The sequence below is a fragment of the Canis lupus genome, chromosome 4, assembly GCF_003254725.2.
Source record: "Canis lupus dingo isolate Sandy chromosome 4, ASM325472v2, whole genome shotgun sequence".
Classification (NCBI taxonomy): domain Eukaryota; kingdom Metazoa; phylum Chordata; class Mammalia; order Carnivora; family Canidae; genus Canis; species Canis lupus.
Window position 1 is genome coordinate 57528148 of NC_064246.1, and position 24960 is coordinate 57553107.

A 24960-nucleotide genomic window follows, 5' to 3' on the forward strand; every position below is an offset into this window, starting at 1 on the left:
TTCTGAGAAGGGGAGTGACATGCTCTGCTCTGCATTCCAGAAAGATCCATCTGGCAGTTGCATGCAGAATGAATTTAAGAAGGAGAATTCAGTAATCAGCGAGACCAGTTAGGAAGCTGTTGGAATAATTCAGATGACATGATGGCAAACAACTAAGGCAATGGTAGCAAAGACACAGACAAATATTTTTTAAAAAGTATAACAAAAATATTTATTTTTTAAAAGATTTATTTATTTGAGAGAGAGGGCACACTTGTTTGCATGTGAGTAGAGGGAGGGGCAGAGGGAAAGGGAGAGAGAGAATCTCAAGCAGATTCCATACTGAACACAGAGCCTGATGTGAGGCTCCATCTCCAGACCCTGAGATCATTACCTGAGCCAAAACCAAGGCTCAGACACTTAACTGACCAAGCCATCCAGGTGCCCCTAACAATAATATTTAAAAGTAAATCTAAGAGCTGTGAAGAATGATTGAGGCTGAGGGAGAGGTTGACTGGAGGTTTCTAGCAGGGTGACCATCTACCATGGGGTCCTTCACACTAGCAGGAAATACTAGAGATAGGTTTCTGGGGGAGGATGAGTATCAAATAAAGGGCATTTCATGTTGGGTTTGACTAACCTTGAAAGGGCTGCTTAGCTCCCCCTCCAAGGCATGAGATGAGGGCCAGTGCTATGGGTCCTTTTAGAGAACTACCTGAAGAATGTACTTTGCTACCCCCAGTGACTGATGGAAATAAAGGCTGCCTTAGTTAGGCCAAGGAAGAACAAGTCTTCAGAGTCTTCCTTAGCCACAAGCCCCCTGTGAGCTTCTGTCTTCCTTGTCCAACCTGCTTCCTTTCCTTCCTTTCACAGGGGTGGATCAGAGAGCACTTCCTCGTGAACACCCTGCCTGCTCACCTCCACCTCAGCATCTGCTTCCTGAGGAGCACATTCTGTATGTTTCTTTTACTCAGAGCTCTGGGAGGAGTGCAGGATAAAGATAATTACTTTATTGAACAGATGAGGAGACTGAGGGCCAGACATGAAGTCATGTTCAAGAGCACTTGGGTCGTTAAAGATGAAGCAGAATGAGACGCCTTACACCCTCTACTCTAGTTGGCTACCTACTTTCTCCGCTTTGTACTTAAGAAAGGTTCTTGAGACCACCTGCATGTGAAAATCATCTAAGGAAGTTTCATTTTAAACAACAATGTCTGTAACCCAGCACCAGGGATTCAGATTCAGTGAGTCTGGGTTGCGGTCCCTATAATTTATTAGAATCCTTTTGGTGGCAAGTGACAGAACCAGCTCAACTCCTCCTTGGCAACAATAAAGTGAGTCAAGGGAATAATGTTTAAGACTATTGGGGTGTCTCCTAAGGGCAAGCATGAAAAATCATTGAGCCTCATAAATAAAGGAGCAGCATCTCAAGCGCCATCAGAAGTCATATTCTCTTCCTTTTCTCTTTTTCTTCCTGTGCATCTGCTTTAGTTCTGCCCTGATCTTTCCCTGAAGTACCACAGTATTCATGGCTAAAAACAAAAATGACCACACAGCTCTCAAGCTTTATGTCTTATCCATACAGACACCTTAGGTTCTTCCCGAACTCACTGTGAGACACTCTGAAGAGATCAACCTCGGACAGGTGCCTGCCTGCTCTCTTAATCAATTGTCTTAGAGGTGAGATCATACTAGAATATAGTTAATCTTTCCACATTGGTTTTGGCTGGGGTAAGGAGTCATCCTTTGCAAAGGGGTGCTGAGCAGACAGTTACAAAGTTGTCTACTGCATCCCCTCATTCCATCCCTTGGCCTCCCCAGGTCTCTTTACTTCTTTGTTTCTAATCCTGACATGGACTGGATTTGAAATTGTTCCTAAGTCATGGTCCAACTCTTATGTATTCTTAACCATGTAGAGACTAAAGGGGAGAAAAAGCCACCTCGATTCAGTGACACAAAATCAGAGAAGCCTCTGACATTAGAGAGAGAGGAAAAGGCTTGTGGAGATCCTTTCCCTCAAACCCTGCTGTTTTTTATTTCATTTAGGGAAGGTGAGGTGTGGGGAGGTTCAGGGGTTTTTAAGATCACACTGTGAGTTTGTGGCAAAGTAGGACGTGATATCCATTTTCACAGGCCCTCAGTCTAGTGTTCTTTACATTAAAAAATAAAGTGGGGCACCTGGGTGGCACAATCGGTTAAGCATCTAACTCTTTGGTTTGGGCTCACGTTGTGATCTCAGGGTCATGGGATTGAGCCCAGCACTGGGCTCCATGCTCAGCAGGGAGTCTGCTTGAGATTCTCTGACTCCCTCTCCCCTTTCCTCACTTGTGGTTTCCCTCTCTCTCTCTCTCTCTCTAGTAAATAAATGAATGAATCTTTTAAAAGAAAGAAAGAAAGAAAAGAAGAAAGAAAAGAAAGAAAGAAAGAAAGAAAGAAAGAAAGAAAGAAAGAAAGAAGAAAGAAAGAAAGAAAGAAAGAAAGAAAGAAAGAAAGAAAGAAAGAAAGAAAGAAAGAAAGAAAGAAAGAAAGAAAAAGGCTTGGGGCAATTATCAACTGAAAAGAGTTCCAAAACTAAGATAAAACACCTCTGAGATAAAGTAAATCAATAGAAAAATGGAATTTGATTTGTACAAATTTGATTTATATGCCATTTTTCTCAACATTTATTCATTCTATAAATCAGGGACAACCCACAGTAATCACACCATGTCTAATAGCTGAATAGTTGCAAGGTAGCTACCATGACAAGTAATCATGAGGCAAATACATTATTTTCATCCTTGAAAGGAAGCAGTACAGTAGGAGGTTTAGACTTCGTCAAGCAGACCCTTAATTAACAGATCAATTTCTGGGGGCTTTAAGAAGGATTATCAGAGAAGGATTATGGAAATAGTACAGGCAGGTAGAAAGCACAGTGTCTAAGAAGGAGGATACCTGGGTTTCCAGTCCAATTCCACCCTAGTTCCGAGCCAGCCATTACCCTTCCCTGGGCCCCCTTCGCCCTATCTGTAAATGAGGAGTTTGAACCAGAAATGCCTTTCCCCAATGGTAGCTATGCCATCTGGTCTTAGACCTCCAAGCTATGTGATCTCCGGGGCTCCAGTTCCAACACACTGTAGCTCTTAGGAATGAGCAGAAATTGGGGGGCCTCTCACATACAAGAATCTTCTGAGGTCCCCACCTCCCAGTTTCAGCGCCTAGTTCTCTGCTGGGCTCATCTTCCCCACCACTGCCCCTGAGTGCAGGCCAGAGTTGACCTGGGCTTGCTTACTTATCTTTTCCTGGGCACCTCCATGCAAACTTTGCTCTCAGCTGGGTTTTAAGGGCTGACAGCACCTTCCTGCTTTGTCCCACCTCAATCAATTCTGGATTTTAATAGAGGGCAGTGCTTATGCATTCACACACACACACACACATACACACACACACACACACACACACACACACTTTCTAATTCCAATGTTGGAACTTCTAACAGCTTTAGGGGAAAGTATGGAAGAAAATCATGGGCAGGACACTTCCTAGAGTTTATCTATGTCTCTCATTCTATTGCCTACCAAATTGTCTTTTATTCTTGTTGTTCTTCTCCCTCCCTCCCCTACCTCCTTCATATCTACTAACATCATTCTCTTTGTACTCCTTTCTTCCTTCGTATTTCTTTCTCTCCAATTTCTTTTTCTCCCCTGCCCCAACTCTATTTCCTCTTTATATTCTTCTATCTTCTTTCTCTTCTGACTTTCTTCAACATTGACTTGGCAAATATTTATTCATTGCCTTTGTATTTAAAAGCGTTGGTACTGGTCTTCCTCAAGACCTCTCTCTTAACCTCTCTCCCCTCCTTCATTCATCCATCATACACTTACTCAGTACCTACTTCTTTTCCATCCCCCTCTTCTCTTGTCTCCCTCCCTGGTCCATCTTCTGTCCCTGCCAACTGCTGGATGACCAGGCATAAAATCCCTCTAAAGTAGGAACAAGACTGTTGAGTCCAGTAAAACTTATGGCAAATGTCCCAGATCGGTCTGGAACTCAAGAAAGTATTGGGGACTGCAAAAAAGGACCACAGAACCAGCCTCCAGTGGCAGCATAGGGGTTGCCAGCTTGGGGGACAAAGAGCTGGTATTTGACAGGCAATGGACCCATCAGCCCCTTTCCCCAGACAGTGGCAGGTGGACACTGCAGGTCCCAGATATCTCAGCCCTGGATGTCTCAAGACCTTGCAGAATGTGAAATAGACAGTGTAGACTCCAGTAGTGGAGTCATTGACTAGGAGAGCTGGGAGACTCCATTTATGGGAGAAAGAAATGAGATGGGGAGAAAGAGCTTTGTGTACCCCAGGTCACAGAAAAGTCAGTGGCCGAGGTGGATCAGAACCCAGGTTATCCTGACAATCTACATCCACACTGCTCTTACTGACACTGTCATACCTACCCTTCTACCTACCTAAAAGCCCCTTTAGATGAATGAAATGCTATTTGCACTTGCTGCAAAAAGAGAGACTGATTACTACTCCATTTTCCTTACTGCCTGAGTCAGACACCCTATAAAGTCAGTACCATAATAATAATAAAAACCCATGATGATTTATTAAATATTTATTGTGCTAAGTACTTAGTGAGCACTTCACATGCATTATCTCATTTAAACCTCAGCAATCATCTGATGTAGGTATTAATAACATTCCAATTTATAGATGAGGAAATGAGGCTTGTAGAGGTTTCATAAGGCTGTACAGTTAGGAATCATTAAGACCCAACAGCAGCTCACATTCTTCATAACAGACAGCATATTTCGAGCACAGGGATTTTAGAGGAGCTGGATTTGTGCATAAACCAGAAAGTTAGAGAAGAAGGAATCTGCAAAAAGTAGAGTCCAGGGTGGTAAGCTGCAAGGCATCCTTGCTCCAGGCCTTGCACCCCTGGGGCTAAAGGAAAGGTGTCAAAGCAGAGCCTCACAGCCTCAGGGCTACTCACATGGCTGGTGATGGGAACAGGCACTTAAATCCAGATGCATGAAAAGGATTGATGCACAGGAGGGCTCTGCTAAGGGCTGACAGCAGGGTGAGCTTAGTGTTTCAAGAAGACAATGGTCCAAAAAGTAGAACCAAGGCATAAGATCAGAGGGAGGATGCATAGTCTTAGAGACTTTGTCATCTGCCTGGGCCTACCCTGATTCTCTGACTAGAGGCTGGTGGATTTCAGGAGCCTGAGGGAGGCTTAGCCTAGTGGCCCTCATCATAAAGAGATGAAGTTGGAGCACCAGAGTGTTGTACCAGAAAATCAAACATCACAATTTTAGCCCAGGTGGAACTAGGCCTGTTATCCCCTTACCTAAAAACCTTCTATGGCCCTGCCCCGCACTCCCTGCCCCTTTGACCAGACTATAAAACCAAGGTCATTAGCAAGGCATACAGTGTACTTTCAAAAATAAGTTGTATGATCTCCTTGACTTCCCATTCCTGGTTTTCTATTCTCAAACCATTTCTCTAGGCCATGCCTTTGCTTGTGCCATCTCCCCAACCACTTCATTTGGATTGCACCTCTTCAGCCTTCAAATCTCAGGCATCACCTCCTCCAGGAAGCTTTCCCTGATACCACTCCCCCTCAGAATACATCGGGTACCTCTTCCCCATTTAATTTCCTAGCATGTTTATATTATTGTGCTAACTCTACTATAATTCAATTTCCTATTTATGTGCCTATTCTGGTCTTCTCCACTAATGTATATCTCTTGAAGCCAGGAGTTGATGTCTGGTATCTCTTTCCATGCCTAAGATTGGCTCAGCACACAATAGATACTCAAGAAATATCTGCTGAATGAAAGCATGCACAAATGGGTTTGTAGCGATATGACCTACATGATTTCCCTGTGACTCAGTTTACCTAGCTAAAAAAAAAAAAAAAAAGAAAAAGACTCCCTATCCTACCTGCTTCGCAGGATTGCTGAGAGGATCAAATTAGGTGATATAAATGAAAAGTTGTGAGAGCTCTATAGCCGGCAGGAATGTAAGGGATTCTTATTATCTCAGGCTTCCCTTGGGCTGCCTGAGTGGCTGTACTGCTTCCTTGTTGGTCTTCAGAGGAAGTTTTCCTCTCAAAGAAACCAATTCAAGTTTGCTCCAGATAAATGATGATAAAGATCATACTGATACTCCTCCTCCTCCTCCTCCCCGTCCTATTTTCATGAAAACGGGCTGCCCCAGAGGAGAGGAGGAAGAGCAGAAGCGTGACGAGCATGTTCTCCCTGGTAATATGTTTGCGTGCTGCCGCAGGCCACAAAACCCGGTTGCAGCAGAGAGGGGCTGGGATGGGGGGCAGGGAGAATGATTTCAGATCCCAGGAATTCAGGTCACAAGCAGGCAATGGGACGAACACTATTTTCCCAATGACACTTTAGATTTGTGTTCTGGCTGAAGAATACGTGGTTGAATGGAGATACAGAGTATAGGGCACCTGGTACATGGGCTCTGTCCCAAACTCAGGATCTAACTGGTTGTGAGACCCCAGGCAAGTCCCCTTTTCTTTCTGGACCTCACACTTGTTTATTTGTGAAAGCTGATAATTATGATCTAATAACCAAAGTTTAGTGAGAACCGTGTCCCAGGCTGGACTCAGTGAGGTGCTTCGCAGGGGTTTCCTCCCTTGATCCCACCCCACTCCCTGCCACCAATTCACCCGCATGGAGGACAGGACTGATGCTCTGAATGGCTCAGTGACAGGCCTGCAGTCACAGAGCAGGCTAGTGTTGTGCCTGCCCACGAAGCCCTCACTCCTGCTGCATTTCCCAGTCTGAAACTGTGTCCCTGTGGAAACCCATAGAATGAATCTGCTGAGTGGGGACTAAGATTCTACATGTTCAGGAGGTATAGTTGTGAAAATGTTTAGCCTCGATGACATAATAGCCTGAAGAAGATGATGTTTTTTAGAAAGCTGAAAGGAAGAGTAAGAAAGAGAACAACTGGGGACCCCTGGGTGGCTCAGTGGTTGAGCCTCTGCCTTTGGCTCAGGTCTTGATCCTGGGGTCCTGGGATCAAGTCCCACACACTGGGTTCCCTGCAGGGAGCCTGCTTCTCCCTCTGCCTATGTCTCTGCCTCTCTGTGTGTGTCTCTCATGAATGAATAAATAAATAAATCTTAAAAAAAAAAGAAAAAGAAAAGAGAAGAACTGAATACAATACTTTTGTTCAATTTGTTCAATTTGAGCTCTCTCTTGCCCAAGATACTGATCCTATTTTATAGAAATAGAGCCAGGGATACTAAATAGGCCTTGGTTTTTTTTCCCCAAATATTTGCTAGGTCCAAGAACAGGTGAAAGAAGTGTTGTTTTAAGGAGCCTCAACTCTCAAATGTGTCACTGTCAGTTTGACCTTGGACATAATACTTAATATAGTGATAAGATACAGAGACTTAAAAACCAAACAGGCAGGGGCTAGACCCCAGCTCTGGGGCTTATGAGACTACTACTATTTATTTTTCTTCATTTGGATAGAAGATAATGGAGCCTGAAGGTGACATTTCTAACCATGATTTAGTATGCATTCCATATGCCTGGAGCCTGCACAGTGATTAACCAGCTGGGCATCAGATATTTTATAGCTGGATGACTATGGCCAAGGAGGGTGTGGAAAATGCTAGAGAGCTTTGAGTCTGCACCCCTGGGCCCAAGTCCCAATTTTGTTCTGCCTCCAGGAAGCTGAGCAACTTACTAACCTTTCTCAAGTCACAGTTCTTTCTCATCTATAAAAATATATTCCTATAATAGAGTTAGCCCTGCCCACTTCACAGGGCTGACATGAAGATCACTGATCTCCCCACCATGATTTTAGGGCCTACCTGCATGTGATTACAGTGCTCCCCATTCTCCCCCAATAGTGGTATAGTGTATATCCAATTCCCCCTTTAGACTTTAGTCTATGTCACCTCCTTGGGGAGGCCCTTCTGGAACCCCTACACTGGATCAAGTGTCTACTTAACGCACTCATTGAACCATGAAATCAGCCTTCCTAGGAAATTTCACTGTCCATAATAGGACATTTGGGGATTGAGTTATGTGCTTCTCCCTTAAAGACCAGAAGCTTCAAAAAGGTGGGAACGATGTTAGTTTTGCTCATTGGTATATTCCTAGTACCAGTGCAGTACATTGGAAGGTGTAGATACCAAATAGATATTGGTTGATTGAATGAGTAAACAAATGAATCCAAGGAATGAAAAATGGAAGAGGTAGTGGGAAGGGAAGAGGGCAATAATCCAGGTAGGCAGTCAGGGGGGTCCATTCAACATCCTAACACCATGCAGGTGTACCTTCTCAGTTCCTGGTGCTATGGGCAGGAGCAAAGGAGAAGGTGGATATATATTTCAAATAAATGAAATTGACCAAAGAGACCTTCTCCAACCCCACCTCAATTTAAATTACAACTATATTCCCATTCTGTCTCAGGGCTGCTCTTGTCCCTTCTAGCATTGTTCACAGTCTATTTGGTAGGTTATTTTATGTGCATCTGTTGTCCACACTTGCTCCAATATACCCTCAGCACCTGGCAGCTTCTCAGTGAATGTCTCCAGTGCTAGGAGGGCTCCAAGGCTACAGGAGGAAATGGACAAGGCAGCTGACCTTAAAAAACTATTGATCCAATAAGAAGTACAAGGATAATGAATGTGAGACACCTGGGTAAATGCTGTGTGGCTATAAATGATTATTGAGTTCCTTCTTCTCTACATATGCTGAAGCTTCTGATAGCTAGAAATTTCAGAGTTGATAAACCTAGAAGTGAGGTATTTTGGGGACAAATTCTCTTCTAAAAGATGATTTGTTTATCAACAAATTCTTACTGAGCACGTAACGTGCCATGTAATGTGTTAGTGAAGAGAGAGCAGTAAGCAGGATGGGTTGGATCCCAGCTGTCATGGAGCTGCAACCTCCCAGAAATACCAACTCTCTTCCTTCTTTCTCATCCTCAGTACCTTACTTGCCTTGCAAACAAAGGGCCTGCTGTCATATACTGCAGGATCGCTATTCTAGACTCATTAAAAAAAAAAAAAAAAAGCATTTATACTGAGGAAACTAGTCTGCCAAGCATGTAGAAGCTGCTCGTGGATTTACAACGGTCATACATCAGCCTAAGTGTCTTGCATTTAAATTTAACTCTCTGCCAGCTTCCCACCACACTCCTCCCTATGGTCCTAGCCACATGCCCTCACCCACACCTCTTTAATTTCTCCCACACAGGCCCCCACTCCAAGCCTTCCTGTGGTCCACAGCATCTTAGTTTTCCATTTCCAAGACAAAGAATCACCCCAGCACTGAGGCAGGAAGGTTCCAAGAGAGACCCAGGGAGAGATCAGGAGCCAAAGCCAACAGTCTGTCCTCGGGTCAGTTGGGAAGCAATTCAGACAGAAGCTTGGAGGGGGGAGAAAGGATGCTTTGGCTTCTGGGGAGGCATAAAATAAATCTATCAAGTTCCAAGGATAGCTACAGTCTCTTCCAGTCAAACTCAGCTTGAAGAAGATTTGTCCAGAGATGAGGACTTTAAAGACAGCTCAACAATGACCACACCTGAAGGGCCACCATTCCCTGTACCAACAATCTTCATTACTGCAAAATGTCATGATTCCTTGCAGAGTGAAGACAATTAAGCTTCTCTCCAACATTCAACCTGCCTCCTCCTGAGAGCTAGGCAAGAGGAGGGTGTGCTGGGGAAGAGGGCCTCATAGTAAGCAGATGATAGCTGCTCTCTTGAAGCCAGAGACTAACAAAGTTGAGGCTGCAAAACACTTCCAACCTCAAAGGCAGGGAGCAAGTGGGAAGCAGTAGAAAATTCATTCAAGGTCATGAATCAGGAGAACCTCATTCTGGTGCTTGCACTGCCACTAATTTGTTATGTGAGTTCAGTGGGAGATGGTTATCTTAGAGCCTCAGTTCCCCTCTCTCATGAGTGAGGCCATGGGCACCACTGGGTGCCTGTCTGGCTCTGGTTTTCTCTGAGGCCCTGCATTTCACTTCCTGAATCCGTTGTCCTTGTTCCCCCAGAGAGAACTCGCCAAGCCAGCCCATAATGTGCCGTGAGGCCTGGTGCAGTGTGATTTACTGCGAGGTGGCCTGGATAACCAGTGGTACCTTTGGAACAAGCTTGCCATCTACAATCTTGAGTGTCATTGTTATTGGCCTTCTGGGAGAAGTTTGTTTCTTCCCTGCCCTTCGATTTTCAGTGCAAGGTGAAAGGCTCCTTCTACTTTCTCTGGGCCATGCAAGATCTACATCTCAGAACAAGGGAACAAATTCATTTCAAGGGCTGACTCCAGGCAGAGGAGAATAGCCAGCCTCAGACATGGTATCAATTCATTGTGCATTCATACCACAAACTGTCTTGAGATCCTACTATGTGATCCTTCTATGTGTCCCTTTCTGTACCTCCCACCCCCACTCCAACCATTCTCCACTAGTCTCCCTCTGCCAGTAGTGTGCTATTACTTTTTTTTTTTTAATTTCTAAAATGTCTTTTATCTTTCAGGTTCCCCTACAAATTGCATATTCCCTGTGGAGTGTTTCCTGATATGCCTCCACCAAACTAACTGCTCCTTCCTGTTCCCTGACCCAATGCTTGCTGATCCCTGTACTTCATACTCCTTTCAACCTGCTCTGTTTTGTAATTAGTGACTTGTGCATCTCTCTTTCATCTGATGATTGCAAGTTCACTGAACTGAAAGAAGATAGCATCTCTGTAATTGATCCCAGCCAACGTCTTGTACCCTCATGGCCCTCTGGGTATGTTTTCTCAGTTGAAGGAAGACAAAGTAAGAAAATCTGAATGGCACACTTGCTAATCCAATGGCTGCTGTCAGCTAACATTTGTGAGTGGATTTTTTGCTACAACCCACTGTCACTGCTATCTCCAGTCCTATGATCTTCAATACCATCCTAGGCTGATAACTCTCAGTTTGTGTTTTTACCCTTGGCTTGTATGCTGAGCTATAGCATCCTCTAGCCTCTTATAGGTCTAAGACCCATCTGAAATGGAATACGTTCATAACAGAATGTTGATTTTCATCTCCCAATGTGTTTATCCCCAAATGTCCCCAGCTGAGAAAATGGTACCACCAGGCCTCCAGCTTCTGAAGCCCAACACCTACTTGACTTCTTACTTGGCCTCACCCCCTGCAATTGCTGCCAGTTCTATCTCCAGTTTTCCCTGACCCTGTCCTCTTCTTTCCATCACCATTGTTAGGTTCCCAGGCCAAGTTGCCATTGTCTCTAACCTGGATGATTCCAATAACCTAACTGACCTCCTGTTTATCCTCTTGACCTTTTTTTTTTTTTCTTGACCCTTTCTTATCCATCTACTAGCCACAATAATCCTTGAAAAGTGTAAATCATATAGCATCACTCCACTTTTTAAAGCCCTCTGATGTGACTCAATGCAATTAGAAGAGAATCTAAACTTCTCTCTATGGCCTTCAGGTCTGCTTACCTGCCCAACCTCATGCCTAGAAAGCTGCCTCCAGCCACTCTACTCATTAACTCAACAAACTTATTCCTTCCTGATGCTTCCTCTGCCTGGAACACTCCTAGGTCTTCATGTGGCTCTCTCCTATCTATTACGAAGACTCCCACTTAAATGCCACCCATTCACTGACTCCTTAATCTAAATGTCTCCCTGACCCCCACATAGCATCTGCCTTATTGCTCAGTTTTAATTTTGTATTGGCACATACCACTCACTGAAATTATCATCTTCCTATTTCCTTGTTTGCTGGGTCTTCCATATAAGGTTATCCATTTTATGAGACCATGTAGTCTATCCCAATCGCCTTTGTATGCTTAAGGTCAAAAACAGTATCAGGCACATATTAGGTATCCACAAACACCCACAGTCAGCCAGCCAGATGAAGTGAGAAGAGTAACAGGCTCAGAGAAGGGTGGCCTGTCAGAAGAGCAGAGGCTCCTCAGCCCAGATGACAATTGGTAACAAAGGTCAGGTTGGAAATGAAGACTGCTGGGGCGTGTTCCCTCCTTCTCTTGTCAGCCAATTTCCAAGTTTTGGCCTGGGACCTTCATGTTTTTACAAGGGAAAAACAAGGACCTAATTGATTCATAATCTTTATGAGAAACAGTAGAAACAAATTCCTTATATAAGTGGTATATAAATCATTACAGATGTGAATAATGATACCAGGACAGGCCATTTATTTTCAAAATTAGAGACTTTTAAGGCCCAGTTTAGTTGTTTTTAAAATCCTTTCTGGAACTAGAACTTCCTACTCAAGGGAGAAAGTAGTCTGCTGGTGCTGGAGGTATTCAAGTTAAGACTGGTTGGTCCTATGGTAGGGATGTTGGAAAGAAGATTAAGTCATCAGACCAAGGTTGGGCTGGATATGCTCAACAGACAATTCACTGGCTTGATTTCAACTTGCCAGTAACAATAGCAAAACTAATGATGAAGATACTGCTGCCACCAGAGCTCATGAGGATGACCACAAGGATGGCTAGCATTTCTTGAGCTGTATCCCACCTGATTATAAACACTCTCAAGTACTTCATTACTTTATATCAATTACCCTGGTTAACTGTCAAAACGAGCCTGTAGGGCAGCCCGGGTGGCTCAGCGGTTTAGTGCCACCTTCAGCCCAGGGCATGATCCTGGAGACCCAGGATTGGTCCCATGTCAGGCTCCCTGCATGGAGCCTGTTTCTCCCTCTGCCTGTGTCTCTGCCTCTTTCTCTCTCTCTCTCTCTCTCTCTCTCTCATAAATAAATAAAATCTTAAAAAAAAAAAAATGAGCCTGTGAAGGCAGTATTCTTACCTTTATTTAGCAAATGAGGAAATCAAGGTAGAGAGGATTTTAAAGGCTCACCCAAATCACACAGCTAGTCTGGTATTTCAATACTGCTTTATATGACATACTCTGAGCTATAACCCCATGTGACCAATTTTCTGGGTGCAACAGCAGAACATGGAGTGTTCTTAGCTTACTGGGGTTAACAGAGAAAAAAAATAGTTCTTGCAGACATCTTAAATACAGATATGCTGACTAGTCATGCATAAATGCTTATAGGAACGGCATTCATACTGGGGTGAACTAGAGCACCCGACCATAATTCAGAACATATTTATTTTGGTGTGAGATCTGTCACTGCCCTGTTGTGTGACCCAGGTATGATGCTTTCCCTTTATGTACAACCTCAGTGTACAATGAAAAAAGGAAATGAGATGATCCCTAATGCCCGTCCCATAAATGTTTACATATTTGTGGGAATTCAATCTTATCCATCTATAAATCTATATTTGGAAGTGAATAGCAATTAAAGTATCTCCTTATGTGGATATAAGCAAAATGCAAATTAAAAAATCCTCTAGCACTCCTCAAAACACCAGGGATCTCAAACTATGTGGTCAAATGAGGAAATGCAGGGTGTTCCCAAAGTAAACAGGCTGGAAACTCAAGAAAGCATCTATTTCTTCTCTAAGAGCCCCCAGGAGTAAAAGGAAAAATATGACTCCTAAAATTGCTTGCCTATTATTTAGTGCAGTATTTACTCTGTTTCCTACTCAAAATTAGAGGTCCCGTACTTAAGCAGTAAGGGGAGAAAGGAGGATCTCTATAACTCTGCAAATGTACATTTCACCCTACTCCTCAGGCCTTGTAAGCCAACCATTCCTTCTTCAGGACTGCCATAGGCTATGAGGAATGTCTTCTAAATCAGAATCATGTCCACACTTACTTTTTTCTAAGTGCCAATAAATTTATATATTCTCTTAAAAAAAAAAAAAAGAGTCACTATGCTGGTTTTCCAATGAATTGTCTGGAAGCCCTAATTTCCCATGTGAGTTCAAAACCATAAATCAGCTAGAGGATTACTTGAATATGACTTTGATCCTCTTTGGCAAGCACAGAAAAAGCATTGCCTAGTCTCTGCCACCTTCTAGCCATGTGACCTTGAGTGAGTTCCTTCATCCTTCCAAACTTAACTTGCCTCACCAGGGGAATTCTACTGGTAATGATGGAAATCAGTCAGTTTAAAGTGAATCCACTTAAAACAAATCCTCAAATGTCATCCTAAACAGTAGAAGAGGTACTATTGGGACTTCAACTTAAAAATAAGGCCAAAATATTTAAAGCAAGTTATTTCTAGCTTATATTTAGGATATTGTTGTAACTCCATGATAATTCTAAAAAGCAACAAAAACTAAATCAAGTATGGTGGGATTGGGGCATACTTTTTCAAAAACATTACAAAGCAAGGTGCAATCTCCTTTTCTTTGTTTGATGTTCACAAGTGATCATTAACAGGGTCATGTTTGCAAAAATGTTTAAGAAAAATAAAAATTGTCCCAAAGTCCTTTCAGAGTCTTTTGATTAAACATGTTCTTTGAAAAAGCTAATCACATTTGATCCTCAATGATTCTATCTTCTTCAGTTGTAAACTGTAAAAACTCAGATCCTATTTGCTTATAATAAAGCATTTTTCCAACATAACTTTCTACAGCTTCATAAAATCATCATCTTTACTATAATTAGTAATTTTACTTTACAACTACTTTGAATTACTCTTGCTTGTATTATTTGATGTTTATATCTATTATCAGCAACTTGCCAACAAAAATATTGACACAATGTGTCAGGAAACAATTGCTAAGCAGAGAAGAATGCTTGAGTGGGGCTAATTTTACAAGTATCCATCACTGAATATTTTCACATTAAGACCATTTTTGCTTCTCCGTACAACCTCAACAACACATGGCCTGGGATAACCTCTCCTGCTTACCAACTTTTCTCATCCCCTTTAGATCTTCCCTCAAATGTCCCCTCATGAAGACTTTGGTGAGAGCCTTATTAATACTATAGTCTAATTCTAACCTACACATATTCACTCCAGTTACCCTTTTTCTGCTTTGGTTTCCTTTTTATTTTTTTTTAAGATTTTATTTATTTATTTGAGAAAGAGACAAAGAGGAAGAGAGAGAAAGAGAGAACACAAACTGGGAGGAGAGGCAGAGAGAAAGGGAGAAGCAGACTCCCCACCCAGCAAGGAACCCAGCCAGGGATTGATCCCAGAACCACAAGATCATGATAAGCCAAAAGCAGCTGCTTAACTGACTGAGCCACTCAGGCACCTCCTGCTTTGAAAGTCTCTTTATAGCACTGACCAATGCCTAACACTCGGCATATTTCACTTATTTACTTGTTTATTGTCTATCTTTCCTTCCCTGCTCCCACTAGAATAAAAGATCCATGAGGTCAGGGACTTCTTGTCTGCTTTCTTCGATGCTTATAACCATTTCCAAGAACTGTGCTTGGCACATAGTAGGAGTTTTAAAAATATGTGATGAATGAATATTCAAATGAAAGGAACCCTCAGGATCTCAGAGGATAGAGAATATTGCTGATAGGGTCAGTGTTATGGGTTTTATACTTCTGCTAGGAGAGACAAATAGATGCCATCACAGCTTTGTGAATGGTTCCCTGAAGCACTAAAATGAGTGATAAGGTTGATTAGCAATGTCTGCCCTTGGGCATCAGCAGTGCCCACAGGAATAATGGCATCTCGCCAGGCATTCTTCCTTCCTGCCCTACATTGCTGCATAATCATCCCTAACTCCATGCAGACTTTTCACTAATGTCTCCCATTGCATCCGTGTGTGTGAGCGCGCGTGCGCACACACACACACACACACTCTAGACAAAAGTGCAACATGGCTCACATTGTTTTAAAAAAATAACAGGCATTTTTAAGATCTCAGCTATCTTATCTTCTACTTTACACTCTGCTTTAGCTGCCAACTAATGTTAGTTGCCAACTTGTTGCAACTCATCATCAAATAATGTAGCGTCAACTCATCATCAAATAATGTAGCGTCGTTGGCGATCAGACTTTTAGGCTGGAAGAAGCTTTAGAAATAATCTGATCCAAATTAATCATTTTACAGATGGAGAAACCAAGGCTTAAAAGATTAAGCATTTGTTCTCAAATCTCATAGCTAAAATTATACAGATAAGAACTTCATATCACTAGCATTTATAAACAAAAGACCAACCAGAGATTTAAGAAAATTTAAAAAGTTAAAAGGGAAGAAAAGAAGAGAAGAAACACATTGGGGCAGACACTATCAGGACACTCACATACCTTGTGTTTTCCATCTCAGTAAAGTGAACAATCACTGATTCTCCATTTCCAAGAGGTTACCATGTCTTGGATCAGTCTCTGAATCCAATCCTCGCTGCTCTTGCTTTTTATGAGAACAAGAACATGTAGCTAATGTTAACTGATCACAAGTCTTCCACATGATTTCCTCAGATAATAATTTGAAAGATGGCTTTCAAATTTGATAATAATTTGAAATTTGAAATTTCAGATAATAATTTGAAAGATGGCTTCACTTGAGACAGAATTCTATTTCTCTGGCCCAGGGGTGGCCCTTCTCCCAGACAAATGGTTGTTGTTCTCCTGGTTTCTTGCTACCACCAGAGTCAGATGGCAACTGAGCACCATTTTCAACTGATAGGTAAAGTCCCTATCCTCCTGAAACTATTTGCCAGAATATTCCAACAAAACTTTCCAATACAAATATGAATACTTAAAGCCCATCGCGATTATAAAAATGAGCCAGCAAGTTCCAGCAAGTTCTTTGAAACCTCCCCACACCAGTATCATGAATTGTATCAAAGTTGCATTTGGAGTACTCACAGAACTTTCTCAGACATGCAGGTAATGTGGAGGGCACCAGCTGGGTGGGGGAGATCTGACAATTACATCATCCCTGCATTTACCTCACTCTCCAATTCTATTCAAGCCTCAAGCCTTCCCAAGGAGGGCCTCCAGCTCCGCCAGACTAGGAGAGAGAGATGTCTTTATTAGAAAAATCATCCCAGAGGCTGCCAAGCCCTGTGTAAACAGGAGAGATTGCTCAGCAAATGAAGGGGTCACCCAAGAGTCTGAGATAAATAGACACACGCTGAGGTTTCAGTGACCCAGAAAGCCCTGAAAAATATGGTCTTATATAGGAAAAAGAAAAAGATATTTTCCATCGAAAACAGCTGATGGGTGTTTTTCCCCTTCCAAATGAACAAAATAATATGTTGAGGATCAGGGGAAAAAGGAGACTTTTTGAATTCCCCAGTGAGAAGGAACAGCTGAGACCAGAGCTCTGCTAAAGCAACTTCGGGGCGACACAAGGACAGAGAAGGGTCAGGTCTATTTTCAATGGCATGTAGGTCCCTGCTAATGATGTCTCTGACACCATCACAGTCTCTGTGCTCCATGAGGGCTAGTACTGGGTGAGCCCAGCTCCTTCCAGGGCCAAGCCCACAGTGCATGCTAGATAATTCCCTGGAAAAGGAGTTCATGAATCTTACCCCTGTTTCCTATCCTACAATGCCCTCACCCCGAGACCCTGATGCTGCATGCTGGAGGCCCTCTATGAGTAAAAGGAGTTTCCCAGTCTACTAATCTGGCTCTTACTAAGGTTTGTATGCCAACTCAGTGATGAAGGCTGTCTTTAATGTATCACTTCATCTTCACAATAGTGAGCTAGGTACTAGTATTTGTATCTCCCATTTTACAGATGAGGAAACAGAGGTGCTACAGATCTCGGAGGTGCTACAGAACTTACCCAAGGGCACAATGCAGTTTAGACTTGACACCAATCCTGATTCTAAAGCCTGTGCTTTTATCCTTACCCCTGAGGCCTTGTTGAGGTTTGTACAGTGACTTGGATTTCTCTAAGTGCCTCTCAAGCTGTGCTGTTCACACAAATCATCTTGTTAAATACAAATTCTGATTCAGAAGGTCTGGGTTAGGGCCTGAGTCCTGCATTTCTAAGAAGCTGTCATGTGGTGCAGTCTGCAGACTGCTCTTTCTTTCGGTATCTAGCCTAAGAAGACTTTTCCTTCTGATGCCACCATTTCTTTTTAACAATTAAGTATTGTTTCTAACCTAAAAAAAGGTTGATTTCACTGTGTGTTGATGGCTAGTGAGATATTTAGCAAAGGATTTCTGGTATAATGCATTCTTAGGGACTTTCTGCCTTGAAGTTTGGAAGGAAACATTGAAATTTTGGGGGCAGAGATGTGACATGATCTTATTTGCATTTTATTTAGAAGTGTCTCTGGCTGCAGTGGAGGGAGTGGTTTAGAGAAGGACAAGATTGAAAGTGGCAGACCAGGGTAGAGACTGGTGCAGTGATCCAGGCAAAAGATAACAGTAGCTTAGAGAAGCTCACCCTGCCTCCTCGCTGCTTGTTTTAATCACACCACTAATGTGCAATAATTAGAGTCAAAGGAGCTCAGAGGGAACGAAAGAACACATTTAACCTAACATGTAATTTTACAGGGAAAGGCTGAGGCTAAGAGAAATTCCCAAAGTCATACAATTTAACTGTCGTACCATTTTTCAAAGTACTTTCCATGGGATGTTAAAAGGTATTGTGCAATAAAAATAAAAAGTGAAAAGAGATTCAAATGTGTTTTAATAAGCAGTTGGTTAAATAGTTAAGCAGGTCTGTTTGCTGCAGGACAGCAAATAGGCTCACCCTGTAAATCTTCCAGGGGGAGATGAACATATTTTGCAATGACTAGAGAAATTTTTAGGATTTGTGTTTCATAAAAAATACTCTGGGAAATTGGAGTCCAGCCTTCTTTCCCTGGATCACACTGCCTCTCATTATTTGAGTGAGTTAGCTGCATCTTCTTCTGAGCTAGACATGCCCCATGTGTGCCTGTTTCAGAAACCCCTCTTAGAGCCCACAACTTTTTCTAGCTCTTTTCCCTTTAATTTTTCTTCTATCACTTCCTATAGTTCAGGAAGTATGAATTAACTTGGTTGGTCTGTACTGTCTGATACCTTAGTGGGGAAAGTGATTTTCAAATCAAGAAAAGCAGAATTATAAGATTGAATGCAAACCCCAGTTTTGTTAATACCTTTTACTGTAATCATAAAAAAATCTAACCCAAATGAGGCTTAATTTTTCTTCTCATTTTTCAAATGATGTGGCATAACCAGATTATCTCTCCTTCCAGCTCTATGTGTGTATAGTCAACGTCATGGTGAACGCATCTTTGATCTCTCCTAGCATTGTCAGAAACTATCTGATAGGTCAGTGGCTTAACTGCACTCGAACTTCCCCACTGAATGCCCATGCCCTCCCTCTGGGACTGGGACGCTGTGCCCTGCCTGTGAGAGGTATGCTACTCAGATACCTATCAAAACACACTTTCTATGTCTCCTCATATCCAGACACAGAGTCAGGAGTTGTTCTGAGGTTGCACTGCTGTCTTTTCACAAATGATAGTTTTCAAGATGACTGGCCCACATGGCTATGAGATATGAATCACCCAGCACAGGTAGCCCTGTGTTTTGCCCAGTACTCTCTCGTAGGTACCACAGCCTTTTGATTGTGCCAACCAACTCCTCACTCCTAACTGCTGTGGTAATCACCAAAGCTACCACCCTTCAGAGAGCAACACAAATTCCTATCAGGTCCACACTCTGTCATCATGTGTCTCAGAGCTGACTGCCCAGGCTGCCACAGCCAGCCCAAGCCACTTTGGTCCTGACAGAACAGCCTCAGGGAAAATCATTGGTTCATTCAGCCTTGCTCCAGCTGCAAGCAAAATCTGCCAGAACTCATTCTCCTTCTTTCTTCCTGCCCTCTTCCTTCTCCGGGCCCACTGGCTTTCAGATAGGTTTCCCAGGGGAGCATAGTGTCCCTTGTGGTAGGGCTCTGTGTGCATCTGGAAATATTATCTGCCTAATTTATCCTCCCTTGACTAAAGGGGTATGGGTCTAGATCTAAGCTAGGGGAGACAAAGATTTTTACATATTGAATATGTTTATGTATAAATATATGCCACTTGGCAGTCACTGAACTAGCCAACTTTAGCACTTCCACATCATTGCTCAAGCTAGTCCCTTGTCTTAGAAAGACCTTATTTCTTCTACTTCCCATTGACATCACACCCATCTATCTATGGAAGACTACTATTTGTCAGCCCTTGGTAATGAAACCCCAATTTTCCCTTGAGATCTCGACTCTTTCATGTGACTGGGTTGATGTGGTTTGTGTGAGGGTGAGCACACCCTCCAGCTCTGGGACAGGGAAATAATCCAGCCTTGTCTAGTCAGAGACTATAGTCACCTGGCCACCGGGACTGGTTAAGAGACATGCAGGTGATTCAAGGAGGCCAGTGGCAGCCCAGAACTTTTGCTAGGAATGTTGAGAAAGACAGAATTTTCCAGTGAGATGCTCAAGTGGTAGGACGTAAGCCTAGAACTACAGTATCTTTTTCTGCCACCACCTGAAAGTGTGAATGAGGCCAATAGAAAGGAACAGTAGAGTCAGAGAAGAAGACATTTTATTAATAGTCTTTTCTGAGATTCTGAACCAGCCAGACTTGAAACTAGCCATATCCACTGGCTCTTCAGATCTGTGAGCTAATAAATGATGTTAATTGTGATGATAATGATGATGATGATGGTTGTCTAAGTCAGCATAAGCAGGATGCCATGGTGTGCTACCCTCAGACCTCTTTAGAAATGTGGCATTCATTCTTCCAGTGGCCATGAGCACTGCCTGCTGATGGCCCAGCAGTTGCCCTTAGCTGCATGAAACTATCTTACCCAAGGCTATGTTCCCTCCCTAGAAGCAGCTCACACCTGATGATTGAGCAATGCCAGGTACACAGGTGCAGACTCCTGTCTGAATTCGAGACAGTTCTGAAATGCTATCCCAGCTCCAAAATTCCCTATGATGTTGGCTAAGGCCTCTGTTGCAAGTAAATTGCAGTTCAACACCTCCCTCTGCCTAGTCCTACTTCCCGCACTCTCTCGCAGGTCTATCCTAAGCAGGTTTGTGCATTTGTAACCAAAGGAGTCCTATCTAATATACAATCCAACAACAACCAACTCAAATGCCCCTTCTTCCATAAAATCTTCAGCAAGTATATCTTCCTAAACTCCCAGATCTTATCGCTTGTACCTTCATGTAACTTATCCATTCCTCCTCAAATTACAGTTGATGGCCTGTGTGTCTACCTCCCCTCCGTGGAATTGCCAGCACTCCATCTACTTTATGTCTCACCAAACCATGCTCACATAACTTGCACTCATCATAAACTGAGGGTCACCATGAGAAGTATCCTCCTAAAATTCCTTACTGGGATCTCTGCAGGAGATGTTGAGAGTTGCAGTAGTTATCTACTGCTATGTAACAAAATATCCCCCAAATTTAGCAGCTTGAAACAACAAACAAGTATTATCTCACCAGTGTCAAGGGTTAGGAATCTGGAAGCAGCTGAGCTGGGCACCTCTACGTTAGGGTTTCTAGGACTGTAGTCCAGATATCAGGCAGAGCTGCAGACACAACAAGGCCTCACAGAAGCTGAGGGATCTGATTCCAAGGTGGCTCACTCACATGGCTGTTTGCAGGAGGCCTTAATGCCACAGCACAAGGGCTTCTCTGCATGCACAGCTGCTCGAGCATTCTCACAAACATGGTATCTGGTTCCTCCAAGAGTGAGCATTCCAGAGAGAGAGAGCAAGGAGAAGATGCCTTCTGTGTCCTTATATTAGAAGTCTCACAGAAAAGAGGAAGAGAATTAGCAACCCCCTCTGGAAGAAAGGAGTCTCAAAAAATTTGTGAGCACATTTTAAAACTACCACAAAGATATTGTCCATTACACCACACAGCCACCAACTGAGCCATAAGAGCATCTTCTCCAATGCCACCAGGAAAAATCCTAACACTTTTCATAAGCATCTTGATTGTTTTTATCTCCTGTGCCCTGTAAATTGGATAACTGATTTTGTTTTACTCTTTGCTCTTCAGAAACTTAAACCAGATTTGTAGCCCACCTCCATCAGGGGAAAGATACTTCACAGCATGTATTTTATATGCTACTCTCGTTTCTAAGTTTTTATTTTCTCTTTCCTAGTTTTCCTTGAGCATCATTTTTCTTATTTTAAAATTTACTTTACCTTGCTATATGCTCTGCATCCTAATAAGCTGCCTTAAATCCTTTTTAGGGCAAGGCTAGGTATAAATAAATAAGTACAAGCATACAAATGTATATATACATACCTAAAATAGGGCTCTTGATTTACTAGTATATATCCCTAGAGTCAGAACACCAAATCATTTAAACAAATTTGGGTCATTTTATCTGACAGTTCCTGTGGTAAGAAGAATAACAACAGCATTTACAATAACTGCTAACATTCTTTGTGGATTAACAATGTGCCAGGCACCGTGCACAAAATTTCACTCATCCCTTGATTTAATCTTCACAATGTCCCCTGAAGATACATATTATCACAATCCCCACTTTACAGATAAGGCTTAAAAGAGTGAAGAAACTTTCCCATGGTTATATTTCTAAAAGTGATAGAACCAAGATTTGAATCCAACATCATTGGGTCCTAGAGCCAAAGCTACATGCTACTTCTGCTTTTTTAGGGCAAGTGGAAAATATGTTTTAATATTCTATTGATGAGAAGACTGATGCCCACAGAGGTGATATTAAAGTCATCAAATAGTTATTCAACATTTCTGTGTGCCCAACATTGTGGTAAGAGGTTTAGAGTTTGCAGAGGAAGAGGAAAACAGGTAAGTAAAGATTTCATAGTCCAAGCAGGAACAGGTAACTTAAAAATGTCAAGCAATTTTAAAATAGAATTTACAAGAATTGAAATGAACAGAATACATAATAAATGCTATGGGTGGGTAAATAAGGCAAAAAACAAAACAAAAAAAAAAAAAAAAAAAACCAAAAAACAACCCATAAGAAAGGCTTCCAGAAAAATATAAGATTTAGGCCCAACCTTGAAGGATGGGCTAAAACTGGATAAAGAAGATACCAGACTAACAACATGAAAAGAAACATAAAGATGAAATTCTCTAGGCAACATGTCAATTATTCCATAACCTTTGCCCCCTAGGAACCACCTATTAGGTCAACCAGTTAGTGTGTTTGGTAACTTGTAGAGAGGAAATATATATCCATATAAAAGTATATATACATATACTTTTTGAATGTGGAAAGGAAAAGTCAAAAGCAGCAAGAAACATATGGGCATTAGAACAGAAAACTAGAAATAGTCCAGCAGTGATTGTCTTAAAAAAAAAAAAAAGGGCAGGAATACACAGGGTACAAAGTAACTGTCAACCATGATCATATCTGATGATCTGATCATTTCTGATTTATAAGATGAATCAGCAAGGATGTTTAAACCTTGTAGTAAGAGTACTGTTTGTGGGGTCATAAGCCATATATCATAGTTTGAGCTTGTCCAGGGATAACTGGACTCTTATGGTCTGATTGCTTATCTGTAAAATGGGGATAGTCCAAACCTTTTCTTTATGAAGATCAAATCAGAAACTTTATATAAAAATGCTTTCTAGCCCATAAAACAAAATAACGATTCCTATAACAAATCATTATTAGATATAAAGTTAACAGAACTATTGGAGATAGCCCGGTACAAACATTTCCTTAATGTTTGCATGCCCACCATGAACTGTGACTTCTGCTTGAACGTCTCCAGTGTCAAGGAGTTTCCTTCGACAAAAGATTGTATAGCCTATTTGGGAACAATTTAAATTGAACTAAATGCTGCCTCTTGGCATTTTCACAGGTCCTGATTTTATTTTCTGAGATGCACAGAAAAATATTCATTTTTACATATACTAGCTCATCAAGTGTTTACAGCCAATAATTATTACCATTGCCTACTTTCAGCTAAAGTCCTAAACTATACTCCAAAATACTTCCAGTTCCTTCAAAGGTTTTTCAGGTAACATGATGCTAAGACCTCATACCAAATCACTCACTCTCCATTAGATACTCTCTAGACTCCAATGTGGTATCCATCATGGAACACAGTACTCTAAACACAGTTGCCTTTAGAATTATGGTACTGACTCCAAGACTACATAATCCCATAGTCCATGTTTCTGGACCATCTGGGCTGACTGCAGGCATGGATCTATTAAAGAGATTCTTGCTGTATATTCCAACATTCAGTAAATGTATTTGAATAAATGAGCACACACATCCACCAAGTATACCTATCTATCCAAATAGATATTAAATAAGCCAAGATAACTAGCATTTACGGAGTACACACCGTATTCCCTTAGAACGTGCTAGACAAGAAAGTCATTATTTATTTGTTACTTGTGTCTTATTTGTCTCCCTTATCTGAATACAAGTTCAATGAGAGAAAGGAATTTGTCTTATTTTTGTATTCCCAACTCCAAATGGTGCCAGACAAATAGAAGGTGCTTAATAAATATTTAATTAACTAATTCATTAATGAGATACTGCCTTACATATAGACTGAAAGAAAAAGAACATAAAAGGAAAAGAAGAAACAGCGTATACTAAATGAAAGCCGCCAGGGAAAAAGGGACTTCGCTAAGCCCCTTGCACACCCACTGATGCGTTCTCAATTCACCTGAAACCAATGGAACTTCAATCAGATTGGCTGGATGCTGGGACCCCAGCTAGGCTGTTTGCATACAGAAAAGGATCAATGTATATTAAAAGGTCAGCCCTTAGGTATAGCTTTCTCTTCTAATCTAGGGCCAGAGGAAATGAGATGTACAGCATTATTGGCCAGATGTCATTTTTCCACCATTAAAATATCCAAAACTCCAATAAGTGATGTGGCTTGAACCATAACTCTAAGAGTTGTTTAGGGGAAGAAGATCAATAGGATTGAAATTGGCTGGTTTCAGAGAGGTCAAAAGGCTTGACCCAAGCTTTGGAGGATAAATGTAGACAAATAGAATGGAAAAGATATAAACAATGGGATTGGAATCCATTTTGACCAAAGTTGGGCTCAGAAGATGGAAAACTTAGAATGACTCACTATGTTGTTCAGATTTTTTTTTTTTTAACAAACAGTGGGAACTATCGGAAGATGCCAAGCAGGGGGATAGCATTACAACAGCATATTTTTGGGAAAAAGGCTCTTTAACTGGGCTTCATGA

General features: G+C 41.9%; 1 long non-coding RNA gene across 1 annotated transcript in view; it reads right to left on the reverse strand.

Annotated features, from left to right (window-relative positions):
* The window catches only part of LOC112651430 (uncharacterized), an 82061-nt gene extending 65509 nt beyond the window's left edge, over nucleotides 1-16552 (reverse strand). The window contains exon 1 of the long non-coding RNA XR_003130791.3: nucleotides 16098-16552. This is a non-coding gene — a long non-coding RNA (uncharacterized LOC112651430). The remainder of the gene's footprint in view (nucleotides 1-16097) is intronic.
* Nucleotides 16553-24960: the final 8408 nt, after the last annotated feature.